Below are 17,186 nucleotides of genomic sequence, written 5' to 3'. Positions count from 1 at the left end.
GATCTTAAATAAGAAACTGGATGATTAGCGTTCTTTTAATTTAGAAGTCCCATTTCAGCAACAACCATAAGACACTGAATATGATTAAAGGGTGGTTAGGTTAGAAAGGAACTGATAATGAAGAGAAAGACTATTTTTATGGTTTAGAGAATTATCAGGAAACAGCATTGCCAGGCATCTTGAGGCCATAGCAAGCAGCACTGGGCTAGCCAAGGACAGAGGTCACTGACTTCACAGGTCAAATTATCCTGTCCCCTGAGCATATTATCCTCTCAGGAAATTATCCTGTCCCCTGAAAACCTCCTGAAATAAAATGCTTCAGGCCCATGGCAACAGGTTCCAATCAGTCAGTCAGTTCAGTCGCTCACTCGTGTCCAGTTCTTTGCGACCCCATGGATTGCAGCACGCCAGGCTTCCCTGTTCATCAACAACTCCAGGAGCTTAGTCAAACTCATGTCCATCAAGTTGGTGATGCCATCCAACCATCTCATCCTCTGTCTTCCCCTTTTCCCCCAGCCTTCAATTTTTCCCAGCGTCAGGGTCTTTTCAAATGAGTCGGTTCTTCGCATCAGGTGGTCAAAGTATGGAGTTTCAGCTTCAGTATCAGTCCTTCCAATGAATATTCAGGACTGATCTCCTTTAGGATGGACTGTTTGGATCTCCTTGCAGTCCAAGGGACTCTCAAGAATCTTCTCCAACACCACAGTTCAAACGCATCAATTCTTCGGGGCTCAGCTTTCTTCACAGTCCAACTCTCACATCCATACATGACCACTGGAAAAACCATAGCTTTGACTAGATGGACATTTGTTGGCAAAGTAATGTCTCTGCTTTTTAATATGCTGCCTAGGTTGGTCATAGTTTTCCAAGGAGCAAGCGTCTCTTAATTTCATGGCTGCCGTCATCATTTGCAGTGATTTTGGAGCCCAAGAAAATAAAGCCTCTCACTGTTCAATCAGTGTCTTCTAAATCAACAGTCTTTGTGGCACAATTCAGAGAGCCAAGGAATGCCTTCCACCAGATGCTGTCTATCCCATTGGGTTCTGGAGAACAACCATAAGAATGAGAAGGACTTGGGGCCAAACTCCATTTATTGCTCAGGTTCCATTGTGCCTCCCACCCAAGCTGAAGGACTACTAGCATCATTACCAATTCAATCCTTTATCTAATGGCTTTCAAAAAAACTGAGCTTTCTTCTTTCCTTCATGCCAAATGTCTACAAGTCATTCCAGGAAGTATCAAAGGTGTGTTTACTATGTACTTTGAGCTTTATCAAAGAGATCTGCAATTTCCTTCTGTTAGCTGGGTTCTGGGTCTGTGAACTGATGTAGATCTGAAAACTGGATAGTTTAGTTCAGTCACTCAGTGTGTCCGACTCTTTGCAACCTCAGGGACTGCAGCATGCTTGGCCTCCCTGTCCATCACCAACTCCCGGAGTTTATTCAAACTCATGTCCTTTGAGTCGGTGACGCCATCCAACCATCTCATCCTCTGTCATCCCCTTCTCCTCCTGCCCTCAATCTTTCCCAGTATCAGGGTCTTTTCAAATGAGTCTGTTCTTCACATCAGGTGGCCAAAGTATTGAAGTTTCAGCTTCAGCATCAGTCCTTCCAATGAATATTCAGGCCTGTTCTCCTTTAGGATGGACTGGTTGGATCTTCTTGCAGTCCAAGGGACTCTCAAGAGTCTTCTCCAACACCACAATTCAAAAGCATCAAATCTTTGGCACTCAGCTTTCTTTATAGTCCAACTCTCAAATTCATACGTGACTGCTGGAAAAACCATAGCCTTGACTAGACGGAACTTTGTTGGCAAAGTAATGTCTCTGCTTTTTAATATGCTGTCTAGGTTGGTCATAAATTTCCTTACAAGGAGTAAGTGTCTATTAATTTCATGGCTGCAATCACCATCTGCAGTGATTTTGGAGCGCACCCCCCCCCAAAAAAAAAAACAGTCAGCCACTGTTTCCACTGTTTCCCCATCTATTTGCCATGAAGTGATGGGACCAGAGGCCATGATTTTAGTTTTCTGAATGTTGCATTTTAAGCCAACGTTTTCACTCTCTTTCACTTTCATCAAGAAGTTCTTTAGTTCTTCTTCACTTTCTGCCATAAAGGTGGTATCATATGCATATCTGAGGTTATTGATATTTCTCCTGACAATTTTGATTCCAGCTTGTGCTTCTTCCAGTCCAGCGTTTCTCATGATGTACTCTACATATAAGTTAAATAAGCAGGGTGACAATATACAGCCTTGACGAACTCCTTTTCCTATTTGGAACCAGTCTGTTGTTCCATGTCCAGTTCTAACTGTTACTTCTTGACCTGCATACAGATTTCTCAAGAGGCAGGTCAGGTGGTCTGGTATTCCCATCTCTTTCAGAATTTTCCAGTTTATTGTGATCCACACAGTCAAAGGCTTTGGTATAGTCAATAAAGCAGAAATAGATGTTTTTCTGTGTGTATTTTTTTGTTCTGAAACTCTCTCACTTTTTCTACAATCCAGCATATGTTGGCAATTTGATCTCTGGTTCTTGTGTCTTCTCCAAAACCAGCTTGAACATCTGGAAGTTCACAGTTCACATATTATTGAAGCCTGGCTTGGAGAATTTTGAGCATTACTTTACTAGCATGTGAGATGAGTGCAACTGTGTGGTAGTTTGAGCATTCTTTGGCATTGCCTTTTTTAGGGGAATGAAAACTGATCTTTTCCAGTCCTGTGGCCAGTGTTGAGTTTTCCAAATTTGCTGGCATATTGAGTCCAGCACTTTCACAGCATCATCTTTTAGGATTTGAAATAGCTCAACTGGAATTCCATCACCTCCACTAGCTTTGTTCATAGTCATGCTTCCTAAGGCGCACTTGACTTCACATTCCAGGATGTCTGGCTCTAGGTGAATGAACACACCATCGTGATTATTTGGGTCATGAAGATCTTTTTTGTACAGTTCTTCTGTGTATTCTTGCCAGTGGATGAGGGGGTGTGGTTTCCCACTGTGATAACTGGTGTCAGCCTTCTGCCTACCAACTTTCAATCTTCTCTTTTCTTCTCTTCCCCTTCCTTCCCCTTCCTCCTCCTCTCTCTGTCCCTCTCTCTGTCTCCTTCTCTGTCCCTCTCTCTACCTCTCTTTCTGCCCTTCCCCACAGAACATAATAATTTAACAGCTATCACCCTATCCTTATTGGACAAGGCACCCCAGTTGCCACTCTGGACATGATGCCCATTAGGATCATTATTTCTCTTTTGCAACTGACATTTCTATGCTACAGTGTGGCTTCTGCCATTCCCCAAATCCGCCATCCATATGTGGGAGCCCTCAGTTTTGTGTCCGCATCTCCCACCATAAAACCAAGTCAACCTGTGGCAGATTCATGTCAATGTATGGCAAAACCAATACAGTATTTTAAAGAAAAATAAATAAATAAAAAATTTAAAAAAAATAAAAATTTAAAAATTTACAAAAAAAGTCAATATAAAACAGCAACCACTGAGCTATTGAAAAAGCTGGTGTACTTCCTACCAGTGCATTCTCTACACACTTAGTGAAGATTGTGTTCCCTGGGCTCTCCTGGGACCCACAGTCAGGTGTAGTACTCTTAATGTCTTAAAGCCATTCAAACCTTTCACCTGCCCACACCTTAAGATGCTTCCAGAGAAGTTCTGCCACCAGTACCCCATTCACTGTAGTTCACTTTTACATTTAAGCTTCAAGGTGCCCATCCTGAAAATTCAGATATCTTTTCCAGAACATGAATGCAGAGTCATGAGAAAGTGCCCTGACAAAACTTCTCTCCTAGCAAGCCTCATAATCTATCCTGCCTGCTCCAATACCCTCTAATTCCATTCTCACAAATGCTTCCCTAGTTATTAATGGTACATATTAGTCAACTTCTGGGGCTTCACTGGTGGCTCAGACAATAAAGAATCTGCTTACAATGCAGGAGACCTGGGTTTGATCCCTTGGTTGGGAAGATCCCCTGGAGGAGGGCATGGCTATGACAGAGTCAATTCCTAGGCAGCCTGATAAGAAGTCCAGGGCCCTCGAGGAGGAGAGAGGGGTCTGGGGTTCTGAAGGATGAGATAGGGGTCTGAAATTCTGAAGGAGGAAGAAAAAACAAAGTTTTTTTTTTCTACATTTCTTAGTCTTACAACATTTTTTTCTTTAAGCCCAGAACTGATGATTATACAACAACAAACAACTCAGTTTAAACTCTATACTAAGGATACTTCCCTGGTGGCTCAGATGGTAGAGCATCTGCTTACAAAGCTGGAAATGCGGGTTCAATCCCTGGGTTGGGAAGATCTCCTGGAGAAGGAAATGGTAACCCAGTCCAGTATTCTTGCCTGGAAAATCCCGTGGACCAAGAAGCCTGGTAGGCTACAGGCCATGGGGTCGCAAAGAGTCGGACAGGACTGAGCGACTTCACTTTCACTTTAAGGATTATATAGCAACAATGTATCCTGCTTGAGGACAGTTTCTCCTTCTTGAAAACCTGACTAATCCTGTTGTCTTAAAATGTATATTATGGGAGTGGATTTGGTAAAATCTTTCTATTGCTAAATTCTAATCCTGTCATCTTAAAATGTAAATTGTGGGAGAGGGTCTAGTAAGATCTTTACAACCTTGAGACATTCTTTTGATTTATTGTAATAACCAATTTAAAAAGTATATAACTCCCTTTCTAAGACTATCGAGGGTGGCACTCTCCATCCCCCTTCTGATGTCTGTGTCAGAAGCTTTCTATGTCCCTTTTCTTACTTTAAGAAAACTCTGCTACACAAAAGCTCTTGAGTGATCAAGCCTGGTCCCTGGTTCCAAAGCTAAATCTTCTTCAGAGATCATGAATCCCACATCATTCACCATAAGCTATCAGCAACCCACTCCAGTATTCTTGCATGGAGAATCCCCGTGGATGGAGGAGCTGGCCAGATACATAAGGCTGCAAAGAGTCGGACACGACCGAGCAACAAAGCACAGAACAGTCAGCTTCTGAGATTCCTTGGGGGTATAAGCTATATTTTCTTGAGGTCCAAATAGTACTTCCCCATTCCAACAGTGAGTGCCAAGACCTGATCACAGATATTGGTCTAGATGAAGCGAAGATTAGTAGATATAGAGCTTGAGGAGAACAGGAAAGCACTATTAAGGCCTTTCATGGCAGAGCATCAGATGGTCTCCAGTAAAGAGAGGCCACTTTCCTCTGGCAAAAAGAAGAGGGGTGCTTCTTCCTTGGTGGGACATTCAAGGGAAGGTGAGGTTCAAGGTCCTCAGGCTTCTTGACCACAAATTCCATTTTCAGGCTCTTCCTGCTTTTCTGTAAGGTCCTAACAAAGAAGATATGTCATGGCTGCACACTTGGTTTGTTCTGCAGCTGCATTCCCTTACTTCCTGCACAGTCTGATACAGACTTGTAACAGATCGCGCTGCTGTTCACAGCAGCCACAGAACCCCTCTGACTCTCACAGACTGTTCAAGCTGGCAGTTTACTTCTCTGTCTATTGTTTTCTTTTGCCAAGGACTGAAATGCAGTTAATCCACTAAAATATCTTCATAACTATAATTTTCCCCAAACTGTTTACTCAGCAGAGCCTTTCCATAAAATAATGTTCCACCTACTCCTTTCACCTCCCAATTAATTGTAGGTGAAAACATTAGTAATTATAATGCCACTACATGCCAGGGGCTATTACCCTACTAATTACTGATACTGTGGATCCCTCATTGCCATCAGATCGCAAGAAACCCAACTCCAAATCAGATTCCTGATGTCTGCTTTCCAGGACTTCTCCTGATCCCACCTGGCAAAGCATAGAGTTCCCACAAAGCATAATTTGAACTATTATTGATAAGAAGTTAGGTAGTACAGGAAGGATATTTAAATAAATAATGACAAGATAACAGAATAAATTCTAAAATAAAGATATGAATATTATTTACTCTAAAACCCATCTGAGAAGGTGGATGATTATACTTGCAAAGTCAGGGATGTCTTCATGGAGAACTAAGGTAACAAAACTCATTCATCATTCACTATGATCTATGCAAAGCCCTTTATAGTTAATATTTTAAATAACTCTGTGTTGCAGACAGTTCTGCTGGCTCCATTTTTAAAATGAGAACACTGACTAAAGCTTAGTGAATTCCCACAGATGCTAAGTGGCAGAACCCTGGGTCATGCTCTTGAACACTGTGCTAAGCTTTTATTCTGGAAGACTTGATGCTGACCTGGTTTTTGATAAGGTATTTTTTATCAATTATAGAAGGAGAAAGAGTACTGTGGGCAAAAAGGAGAGGAGATGCAAAGTCAAAGAGATATGAAAAGACTACCACACTTTAGGATAATAAGAAATTCAATATGAACTGGGAACCATTTAAAGGGTATCTTAGTTTGTTTGGGCTGCAATGCCAAAATGTTACAAGACTTAGAAAGAACAGAAATGTATTTCTCACAGTTCTGCAGACTGGGAAGACCAAGTTCAAGGCACCAAAAGATTCCTTGTTTAGTGGGGTCCACCCCAGGTGGCACTAGTGGTAAAGAACCCACCAGTGCAGGAGACATAAGAGACACAGGTTTGATCCCTGGGTCGGGAAGATCCCCTGGAGGAGGGCTTGGCTACCCTCTCCAGTATTCTTGCCTGAAGAATCCCATGGACAGAAGAGCCTGGTGGACTACAGTCCATAGGGTCGCAAAGAGTCAAACACAACTGAAGTGACTTAGCGCAGCACACACATCTTCCTGGTTCACAGAAGGCTGACTTCTGGCTATTTCATCACATGGTCAAGAGCCACGGTAGCTCTCTGGGTTTCTTGTGTGGGCACTAATCCCATTCATGAGGGCTCTGCCCTGATAACTTAATCTTCTCTCAGAAACCTCACTTCTTAACACTGTCACACTGGAGAATAAGTGTAATCGTGTGAATTTGGGGAAAACACCAATGTTCAGTCTCTAGCAGAGGATGAACAAGAGTGAAGAACAGGCAAGAGAATGTAGACTGTACAACCAGTTGGTGGGTTTTACAACAGGAGGTCATGAAACTGAAAGTGAATCATGGCCTGGATACCAGCACAGGGGCCAGAACTCGTGCTGTTTCATCGATGTTCCCTTACTCTTCTCCTCTCTGAATCTAAATGTCAGATACCCTATTTGTATCTGTATGACTTTGGATGAATCTCTCAATCTCATTATCCTGTTTCTCTAGGTATAACATGAGGAAGATAATAGCTACCACCTACCTTGTCAGATTGTTTGAAATATTCAGTGAAATAATGTGAGCATAGTACTCAACATCCACATTTAACTGAGTAAGAATTCAACCGTAAGCTCTTGTCCAGAGACAGAAATATTAAAAAAGCAAGAGAAGGGAATAACAGTTCAACATTATGTGAAATTCCACTTTTCAATAACTGGTATTTATTCCTAGGTGAGAAAGGAGGTGTGAATCTGCTGTTCCCATATTTAGCCCTAGTTCCCCTTCTGCCTCTCAAAGTGTGAGCATCTCACAGACCAGAAATCTTTTGTGTTTAAAGCTATGGCTTAGCACAGTGAATGATACAGTATGCATCCAGTGAGGGTTCACTAAATGCTTGTTCATATCCTTGGTGTTATTCTTCTCCACTCCCTCCATCTTCCTAGATGTCTTCAATCTCTGTCACTGGTTTATTTGTCAAAGTTTCTCTCTTTGAAGACACAGCTGTCCTCTCCTGGGGACTTGGCCTACCCTGGTCTGCAGGGAAGTTGCTGATCTGCCGTAAGTGATTTCTTTCAGGATTATCTAGAAGCAGCTCCTCTTTTAGAATTGGCTATTCAAACCAGAATCTGTTCCTGAGTTCTTGTCTAACTCCCACAAACATTTCACCTAGAACTGATGTCCACCTATTGCCCTACCAGCCCCAGAAGGAAAGAAGGTAAAGAAGAGCATATTTCTCTCAACTCCTCCTACCCTTTAGTGAAGCCCCATCTCATGTCCCAACCTGGGGCTAATCTTTTCCCACAACCCTGCCAGGGACAACATCCTTTCCCATCCTGGGAAAATCCATTCTCCACCCACAAGGTATGGTCTGGTCCTAGGCTCCTGGCAGTCATCATGATCTGACAGCTCATTCCTAAAATGCTTGTTTATTTAGAGTTAGTTAGCCCTGTCTACAGGAAACAACTTGCCAAAGTGGGCCTGCCAAAATGGCGCTGTGCTGGTCCAAGCCGATCTCAACTCCTGCTCCCAGCCCGTCCTCCTATGCTGGGTGAGGATGATATTAAGCCACCTTTATGTGTGATCTGTCTTCCACTTTCCATCTCCTGGAAGCAAATGCTTAGGCAAAAAAAAAAAAAAAAAAAAAAAGCTAACATTTTCCTGAAACAAAAGATAATGTTTAGAGTTCTCTGAGCTCGCAGTACCTCTCTCTTCCCCTGGGAGGATTCTTGGCTTTTTTTCCCAGCATGGCCCCCAAACACCAGTCTTCACTTACACCTCAAGCAAAGAAACCGAAGAAAGCGAGGCCGACTCCTGCCTCCAGGCCAGGCAAGGCCTCCGGTTCTTCAAACTTGCCAAAGGAAGAAAAAGAAGAGCAAGAAGCAACTGTACATACTGATGAAGTACAAAAATGAAATAGACAGATTTAATGAACAAGCCAGTGAGATTTTGAAAGTAGAATAGAAATAAAACAAACTCTGCCAACCATTTTTTCAGAAGCAGTTGGAATTGATTGCCAAAATCCCAGATTTGGGGGTAACAACAATTTTTAACCATCCACAAGTGTCTGCATTGCTTGAGGAGGAGGATGAAGAGCTGCTGCATTATTTGACAAGAGTGGAAGTGATAGAATTTGAAGACATTAAATCAGGTTACAGAATAGATTTTTATTTTGATGAAAACCCTTACTTCGAAAATAAAATTCTCTTCAAAGAATTTCATGTGAATGAGAGTGGTGAACCATCTTCAAAGTCCACTGAAATCAAATGGAAATCTGGAAAGGATTCGATGAAATGATCAAGTCAAACACAGAATAAAGCCAGCAGAAATAGATAGCATGAGGAACCAGGAAGCTTCTTGACCTGGTTTACTGATCATTCTGACTCAGGTACAGATGAGTTAGGAGAGGTCATCAAAGATGATATTTGGCCAAATCCACTACAGGGCTACTTGGTTCCTGACATGGATGATGAGGAAGGGCAAAGAGAAGAAGATGGCAATGACAACGAAGAGGAAGAAGGACTGGAAGATATTGATGAAGAAGGGGATAAGGGTGAAGGTGAAGAAGATGAAGATGATGATGACTAATGGAATGCTGATGGATTCCAACCTTTTTCATTTTCTCCAGTCCCTGGGAGCAAGTTGCAGTCTTTTTCTTTTCTCCTCTTGTACTCAATCGCCCTGTTTTTGAGGTCTCTTTTCTCCTTTATACCATGGTTCACAACTTATTTGGGGGAAAAATACCTTGAGTAGAATTCAGTGGGAAAAGGATCTCTACTCCTTTCAGTTCCAAATTCACTCTTGTTGCTTCCTGTTTCAACAAAAACTTTATGGAATCAACATCACCATGCTTGGTGGGAAAAAAGAAAAAGCTTCTGCTCCCTTAGCTCTGCTGGAAGCTGGAGGGTGCTAGGCCCCTGTGTAGTAGTGCATAGAATTCTAGATAATTTCCTCCTTTCTCTGTATATTGGGGTCAGAGATTACACTGTGTCTCTATGTGAATATTGACAGTTAGCATTTACCAACATCTATCTGTCTACTTTTTCTTGTATAAAAAAAGAAAAAAAAAGTGAAAGAGGAGAGTGAAAAAGTTGGCTCAAAGCTCAATATTCAGAAAACGAAGATCATGGCATCTGGTCCCATCACTTCATGGGAAATAGATGGGGAAACAGTGGAAACAGTGTCAGACTTTATTTTGGGGGGCTCCAAAATCACTGCAGATGGTGACTGCAGTCATGAAATTAAAAGACACTTACTCCTTGGAAGGAAAGTTATGGCCAACCTAGATAGCATATTCAAAAGCAGAGACATTACTTTGCTGACTGAGGTCCTTCTAGTCAAGACTATGGTTTTTCCAGTGGTCATGTATGGATGTGAGAGTTGGACTGTGAAGAAGGCTGAACACCGAAGAATTGATGCTTTTGAACTGCGGTGTTGGAGAAGACTCTTGAGAGTCCCTTGGACTGCAAGGAGATCCAACCAGTCCATTCTGAAGGAGATCAGCCCTGGGTGTTCTTTGGAAGGAATGATGCTAAAGCTGAAACTCCAGTACTTTGGCCACCTCATGAGAAGAGTTGATTCATTGGAAAAGACTGATGCTGGGAGGGACTGGGGGCAGGAGGAGAAGGGGACGACAGAGGATGAGATGGTTGGATGGCATCACCTACTCGATGAATGTGAGTTTGAGTGAACTCCGGGAGTTGGTGATGGACAGGGAGGCCTGGCGTGCTGCAATTCATGGGGTTGCAAAGAGTCAGACACGACTGAGCGACTGAATTGAACTGAACTGAATGATATCTTGAGCCCTTCCACTTGATGGGAGAATCAGCAGTACCTGTAGAAGATCTTATTTGCAACTAACATTCTCTATTGTAATTTTGTTCTTGTTTATTTTTAAATTTTATTTTTGTTTCACTGGATAGTGAAAGATCAGACTCAGTATTAAATGTTAAAAGTATGCATGTTGCTTTGTTATAACAAAACTAAATGTGCATACAAAGGAAAAAAATAATGTTTAGACATAGGGAAATTTAAACCAAAATTTAGCAAAAAGTACTGTGCACAATTTTCAGGCATATCAAACATATGTCCAATGTAAATTAATAAACAAATGGCTTAATACTGCCATCAGCAGCTTCTGCATTTGGGTAACACCACTGTCAATTGGGTCCATGCCAAGAATAATGGATGTATGTTTGTCTAAGTCAACAAAAGTGAAAAACTGACCAAAGTCCTCTCTCCCAGGAAAAAGAGGACTATGAACTAAAGACAAAAACAAGTCTTCATGCTAAAAGTAAAATTTCCAAATACACTGCTTAGTATAGATCTCAATTTTTTTTAACATTGTACCTATTGTTTGTTATCACCTCACTGCATGCCATCCTTCCAGCATATGCACCAAGCACAAAAGCATTTTTGTTCTCTTTTTATTTTCAGAGTCAAATGAAATAAAAATTTGTCATCACCATTCTTAATTCATTTAAGAGTTTGATCCTATGAGATGCTATGAATATGTAATTTGTTGCATTAAAGTTCAGGTTACAAGCTCAAAAATGGGTTAAAAGCCAGTTCACACTGCCAAGGATCCCTACTGGAAAAGTTAGCAATCTAGTGGAATGGGTCAGTTCACCCTCAGTACCCACTTAAATGTACAAGGATTTCTAGTGCAGAGAATTTTGTGGATATTTGTATGGCAGAGAAAACAATAAAAGAAAGCTAATCCAGCCCCTTTTCATGAGATTTAAACAGCAAAGTTTCAACTAAAATAATGATTTCAGTTGAAAAATCGTGATTTAGTTGAAAAATCATGATTTTTCAGCTAAAAATCATGATTCCAGTGACCATTTTATTTAGTCTACACAGCTCACATTTTATAACATTTGAAAGAGTTGAGACAAGTGCTATGCACATTTAATTTTTTGTTGGAAGACTAGAATCTCTGAATATTAGAGCTGACAACACACACACACAAACTAACATATCATCTTCCCCACCATGCTCACTTTATGGTCTGGCAATTGCTAGGAATACATGTTGGTGCTGGGGGAAATGAATCAATTTGAAGCACAGGGTTGCCAAATACAAGCCAAGCACCTCAACTTACTGGCTTGGTGATGCTGGTTGAGTTACTTCTCCCCTCTGGATTTCATTTTGTTGGCCATAAGATAGAAATGATAATAACAGACACCTCGTGGAAATATAGGGCTTCTCAGGTGGTCCTAGTGGTAAAGAACCCACCTGCCAATGCAAGAGACGTAAGAGACATGTGTTCAATAACTGTATCAGGAAGATGCCCTGGAGGAGGGCATGGTAACCCACTCCAAAATTCTTGCCTGGAGACTCCCATGGACAGAGGAACTTGGCAGGCTACAGTCCTTGGGGTCACAAAGAGTCAGACATGACTGAAGCAGCAGCAGCATGGAAATACAGTGAAGCCTGAGTAAAGCACTGTATATATGGGCTGTTGTTGTTCAGCCACTCAGTCATGTCTGAGTCTTTGCGACCCCATGGACTGCAGCACACCAGGCTTCCCTGTCCTTCATCATCTCCCAGAGCTTGCTCAAACTCAAGTGCATTGAGTCGGATGCCATCCAACTCTCTTGTTCTCTGTTGTCTCCTTCTCCTCCTGCTTTCAATCTTCCCAAGCATCAGGGTCTTTTCTAATGAGCTGGCTCTTCACATCAGGTGGCCAAAGTATTGGAGCTTCAGCATCCATTCTTCTGATGAATCTTCAGGGTTGATTTCTTTCCGGATAGACTGATTTGATCTCCTTGCCATCCAAGGGATTCTCAAGAGTCTTCTCCAACACCACAGTTCAAAAGCATCAATTCTTTAGTGGTCAGCCCTCTTTACAGTTCAATTCTCATATCCATACATGACTCCTGGAAAAATCACAGCTTTGATTATATACCTTTGCTGGCAAAGTAATGTCTTTCCTTTTTAATAAGCTGTCTAGGTTTGTTATAGCTTTTCTTTCAAGGAGCAAATGTCTTAATTTCATGGCTGCAGTCACCATCTGTAGTGATTTTGAAGCCTAAGAAAATAAAGTTTGTCACTCTTCCCATTGTTTCCCCATTTATTTGCCATGAAGCAATGGAATCAGATGCCACAATATTAGTTTTTTTTTAATGTTGAGCTTTAAGCCAACTCTCTCTCCCACGTAGCTCATTCAGTAAAGAATCTACCTGCAGTGCGGGAGACCTGGGTTCAATTCCTGGGTCAGGAAGATCCCCTGGAGAAGGAAATAGCAACCCACTCCAGTATTCTTGCCTAGAGAATCCCATGGACAGAGGAGCCTGGAAGGCTACAGTCCACAGGGTTGCAAGAGTCAGACAAGAGTTTGTGCTTAATACACTTTGCTGCACAAACATTACATGGAGTTACACTGATGTGCTATGTGAGTATATGATTTGAAAGCACAGGACCTTAAAGTCCTCGTTTTCCCACCTGACCTTTATAAGTGTTATAGTCTTTATCTACAAAGTAGGACACACATACTTCCCCCACAAGGTTTCTATGATGACCCATGAAATATGTGTAAAGCACTTAGAGTGCCCAGTACCTACGCAGACACTTCCAGTGAGTGTCAACTCTCACTAGACATTTGATGATAAAACTGATATTTCTTCAACAAGTATTTAAAGAGATCCAGCCATCTACTAGGCCCTCTATCTGTGCTGGGAGTGAAGGTGGGGAAAAGATACCTTCTGGCTCTGAGGGGACTCACCGAGGACTGGGAAATAGCTTACTTCATATGTCCATTGCCAAAGCGATCAGAGACTTCTCATAGCCTATAAAGTAAAGTTCAAGTTCTTCTTTTTGAATTTAAAGCACTCTGCTGCATGACCTCACCCTATCACCCACTGAACCTTCTTATGTAACCTATGTTTCCAATCAAAATTTCCCATGTCAGTGTTGTTATTTGTTGTATTAGTAATGATTCTCCAGAGAAACAGAACCAATAGGAGAGATTTATTATAAAAATTGGTTCACATAATTAGAAGCTGAGAAGTCCCACAATCTGCCATCTGCAAGTAGGCAACCAGGAGAGCTGGTGGTTAATTCAGTCTGTCTAGAGTCCAAGAAGCAGAGACATTGGTGTTTGAGGGCAGAAGAGAATGAAGATATCAGCAAATTCTCCCTTTCCCCACCTTTTTGTTCTATTTAGGATCTCAGTGGATTCGATGGTGCCTGCCCACTTTGGTGACCGTGACCTTCTTTACTCACTCTACAGATTCATATAATAACCTCTTCTAGAAACACCAGGACAGATCCACTCAGGAATAATGTTTCCAAGTACCTGGGCATCACACTCATGCTGGATTCTCCACCTGGAATACACCTCATTGTTTCTTTTTATGTCAAACTCCTATACTTCACAGCCAAACCAAAGTGCTTTCTATTGTAAACATCTAGTTTTCTGCTTCTTTTCACGTTCCTTTAAGGAACAACTTTTTCTCTACATTTCTTCTAGTGTAGCTGCAGATGTCACTCTTTGGCCAAAAAAATGGATATAAGAGTACCTGGTTCACGTCTAAGAGAGCATGGCAACTCCCCACACACACTTTAGGGAGTAGTTTAGGGGTAGGTATGTGACCCAATACAGGCTGATGAGAATGACACTTGAGATTAGTGCAGGTATCTTCAGAAAGAACATTTCCTTTTACCTTGGAGTTGTGAAGGTAGTTGTTAAACAAGATGATTGTGAGTCAAGAGCTACAAGATACCATCTTACCTATAAGAACACCCAACTCAGAGGAAAGCAGAGCTAAGAGATAGAGAGAAATAAATTCCTAATAGCACTGTTGACCACGTGTATAGACATCTCTTGACTTTCAGTTAGGGAAGCCAGTCCATGTGTTATCATTACTACTACTACTTCTATTATTATTACTGTTTAGTTACAATCAAGAATCTCCTGCAGACCAAGACTACAGTTTATTTATATTGTTTCTCCTATGAATGAGAAACAAATATAGGATGAGTTACAGAAATGAGAATGAGAAACAAATAGTAGGATGAGTTTTTGCCTACTGCAGGTGCTCAGTAAATGTTAGGTTAGATTAATTAATCTATAATTCATGGAAAGAAATTTAATGGATTCCAAATGGCATACAACCTCACTAACATGTAATCTAGTTCATTAAAGTAGAGGAAATATGTCTGAGTCAAATGATTCATTTGTAAAGACTTTTCAGCTATTCAGTTTCTCTAGAGCCCCTAAAGGAACCTGTACTTTGCATAATAACCTACATAGACAGGAAAATTATAATTTTCCAAGTGTTTTTAATCCTCACTTTAGAAATGAGAAGAAGGCCTGGAGAGATAAACTGATTTCCTACAGTCCCACAGGAAATGGACAGATCACTGCTGTGGAATCCTTTGATTCCAAAGGACTAGCAGTCTTTCATCTTGCTCTGTCTCCAGAGCCAGGCTGGTATAGGAGTAAGAACTTTTGAAGTCATCCAACCTGGAGGTAAAACCTCACCCTCACCAGCTGTGAAGCACTACCTCAGTCTAGTGCATAGTAAATGGCAAATAAATGACAGCTTTTGTTATTACCATTAACACAGATTTTTATGTTTCTCAGTACAATAGAAGTTTTTAACTGACTCAAATCTTGGGGCAGTTTCATCTGACTATTTTCCACTGTTACCTGTGAGATTTCTCTGCCTTAGGGAAAAACAAACTCCCCAGAAGATGTCTCAATGGGAAAAAAGCATAAGTTATTGGTGTTCGTATTGTGATGGATTTCCCACCCATTATCCATAGGCTTTCATTATTCACTATAAAATGAGACTTTCCTGAGCTCATTGAGGGGAAAATATTAGTTGGCTATTGTTAAAGATTTGCTAAATTTCATTCATTTTAATCTAATTTAGGTTGAAATTCTTATAGGCTACAGTAGGTACTTCTCAATAGACTGAAGGTATTAGGGAACTGTTGTTGGAGAAGGAAATGGCAACCCACTCCAATGATCTTGCCTGGAGAATCCCAGGGACGGGGGAGCCTGGTGCGCTGCCATCTATGGGGTCGCACAGAGTCGGACACGACTGAAGTGACTTAGCAGCAGCAGCAGCAGATGAATAAGAAAATGTGAAAATGAATATAAGATTTAATCCTGTAAAAATGAAAAGGCTTCAGGAATTCTTCCCTCAGGTGGAAGGAAAAATTAAAGGACAATTGACTCCTTTATGTGACTGTGATTCTCATCACTGTCCTACCTAAATGTCAAAGGACAGACCTGCGAAGAAAGCACTGACCCAAAAGACATAGCTAATAACAAGGTTTTCTGACCCACAAAGAAGGCTATTTGAGGCTACTGCAGAGAATTTTATTATGAAAACTTTAATTTTTTAAATTTAATCTAGCTAGGTCAAATGTGATTGCTTTGTAAAATTTTTAAAAAGTAAACACACCCAATGACTTAGATGATACTTAGAATCAGCGCACAATTTAAACAGAAGAACTAATGACCCAGAAAACCATGATGGTGTATTCACTCGCCTAGAGCCAGACATCCTGGAATGCGAAGTCAAGTGGTCCTTAGGAAGCAAAACTATGAACAAAGCTAGTAGAGGTGATGAAATTCCATTTGAGCTATTTCAAGTTCTAAAAGATGATGCTGTTAAAGTGCTATACTCAATAAACCAGCAAATTTGGAAAATTTAGCAATGGCCACAGGACTGGAAGAGGTCAGTTTTCATTCCAATCCCAAAGAAGGGCAAGGCCACAGAATTTTCAAACTACTGCGCAATTGTACTTATCTCACACACTAGCAAAGTAGTGCTCAAAATCCTTCAAGCCAGGCTTCAATAGTACGTGAATCGAGAACTTTCAAATGTGCAAGTTGGATTTAGAAAAGGCAGAGGAATCAGAGATCAACCTGCCAACATCTGCTGGCTCATAGAAAAAGCAAGAGAGTTCCAGAAAAACATCTACTTCTGCTTTATTGACTATGCCAAAGCCTTTGACGTAGTATGGATCACAAGAAACTGTGGAAAATTCTTAAAGAGATGGGAATACCAGACCACCTTACATGCCTCTTGAGTAATCTGTATGCAGATCAAGAAGCAACAGTTAGAACTGGACATGGAACAATAGATGAGTTCAAAATTGGGAAAGGAATACATCAAAAATTGATGCTTTTTAACTGTGGTTTTGGAGAAAACTCTTGAGACTCCCTTGGACTGCAAGGAGCTCCAAGCAGTCCATCCTAAAGGAAATCAGTCCTGAATATTCATTGGAAGGACTGATGCTGAAGCTGAAGCGCCAATACTCTGGCCATCTGATGTGAAGAACTGAATCATTGGAAAAGACCCTGATGCTGGGAATGATTGAAGGCAGGAGGAGAAGGGGACGATAGAGGATGTGATGGTTGGAGGCATCACTGACTCGATGGACATGAGTTTGAGCAAGCTCTGGGAGTTGGTGATGGACAGGGAAGCCTGGCATGCTGTAGTCATGGGGTCACAAACAGTTGGACATGACTGAGCAAC

The 17,186-nt window shown here is 41.3% G+C and overlaps 1 pseudogene; it reads left to right on the top strand.

Moving 5' to 3' along the window:
• Positions 1-8,435: 8,435 nt before the first annotated feature.
• Positions 8,436-10,327, top strand: LOC138082328 (protein SET-like; annotated as a pseudogene).
• The last annotated feature ends 6,859 nt before the right edge of the window (positions 10,328-17,186 follow it).

Source organism: Capricornis sumatraensis, chromosome 7, assembly GCF_032405125.1.
Source record: "Capricornis sumatraensis isolate serow.1 chromosome 7, serow.2, whole genome shotgun sequence".
NCBI lineage: Eukaryota > Metazoa > Chordata > Mammalia > Artiodactyla > Bovidae > Capricornis > Capricornis sumatraensis.
Note: the sequence above shows the minus strand (reverse complement) of the source record. Positions and strands in the feature narration are given on the sequence as shown.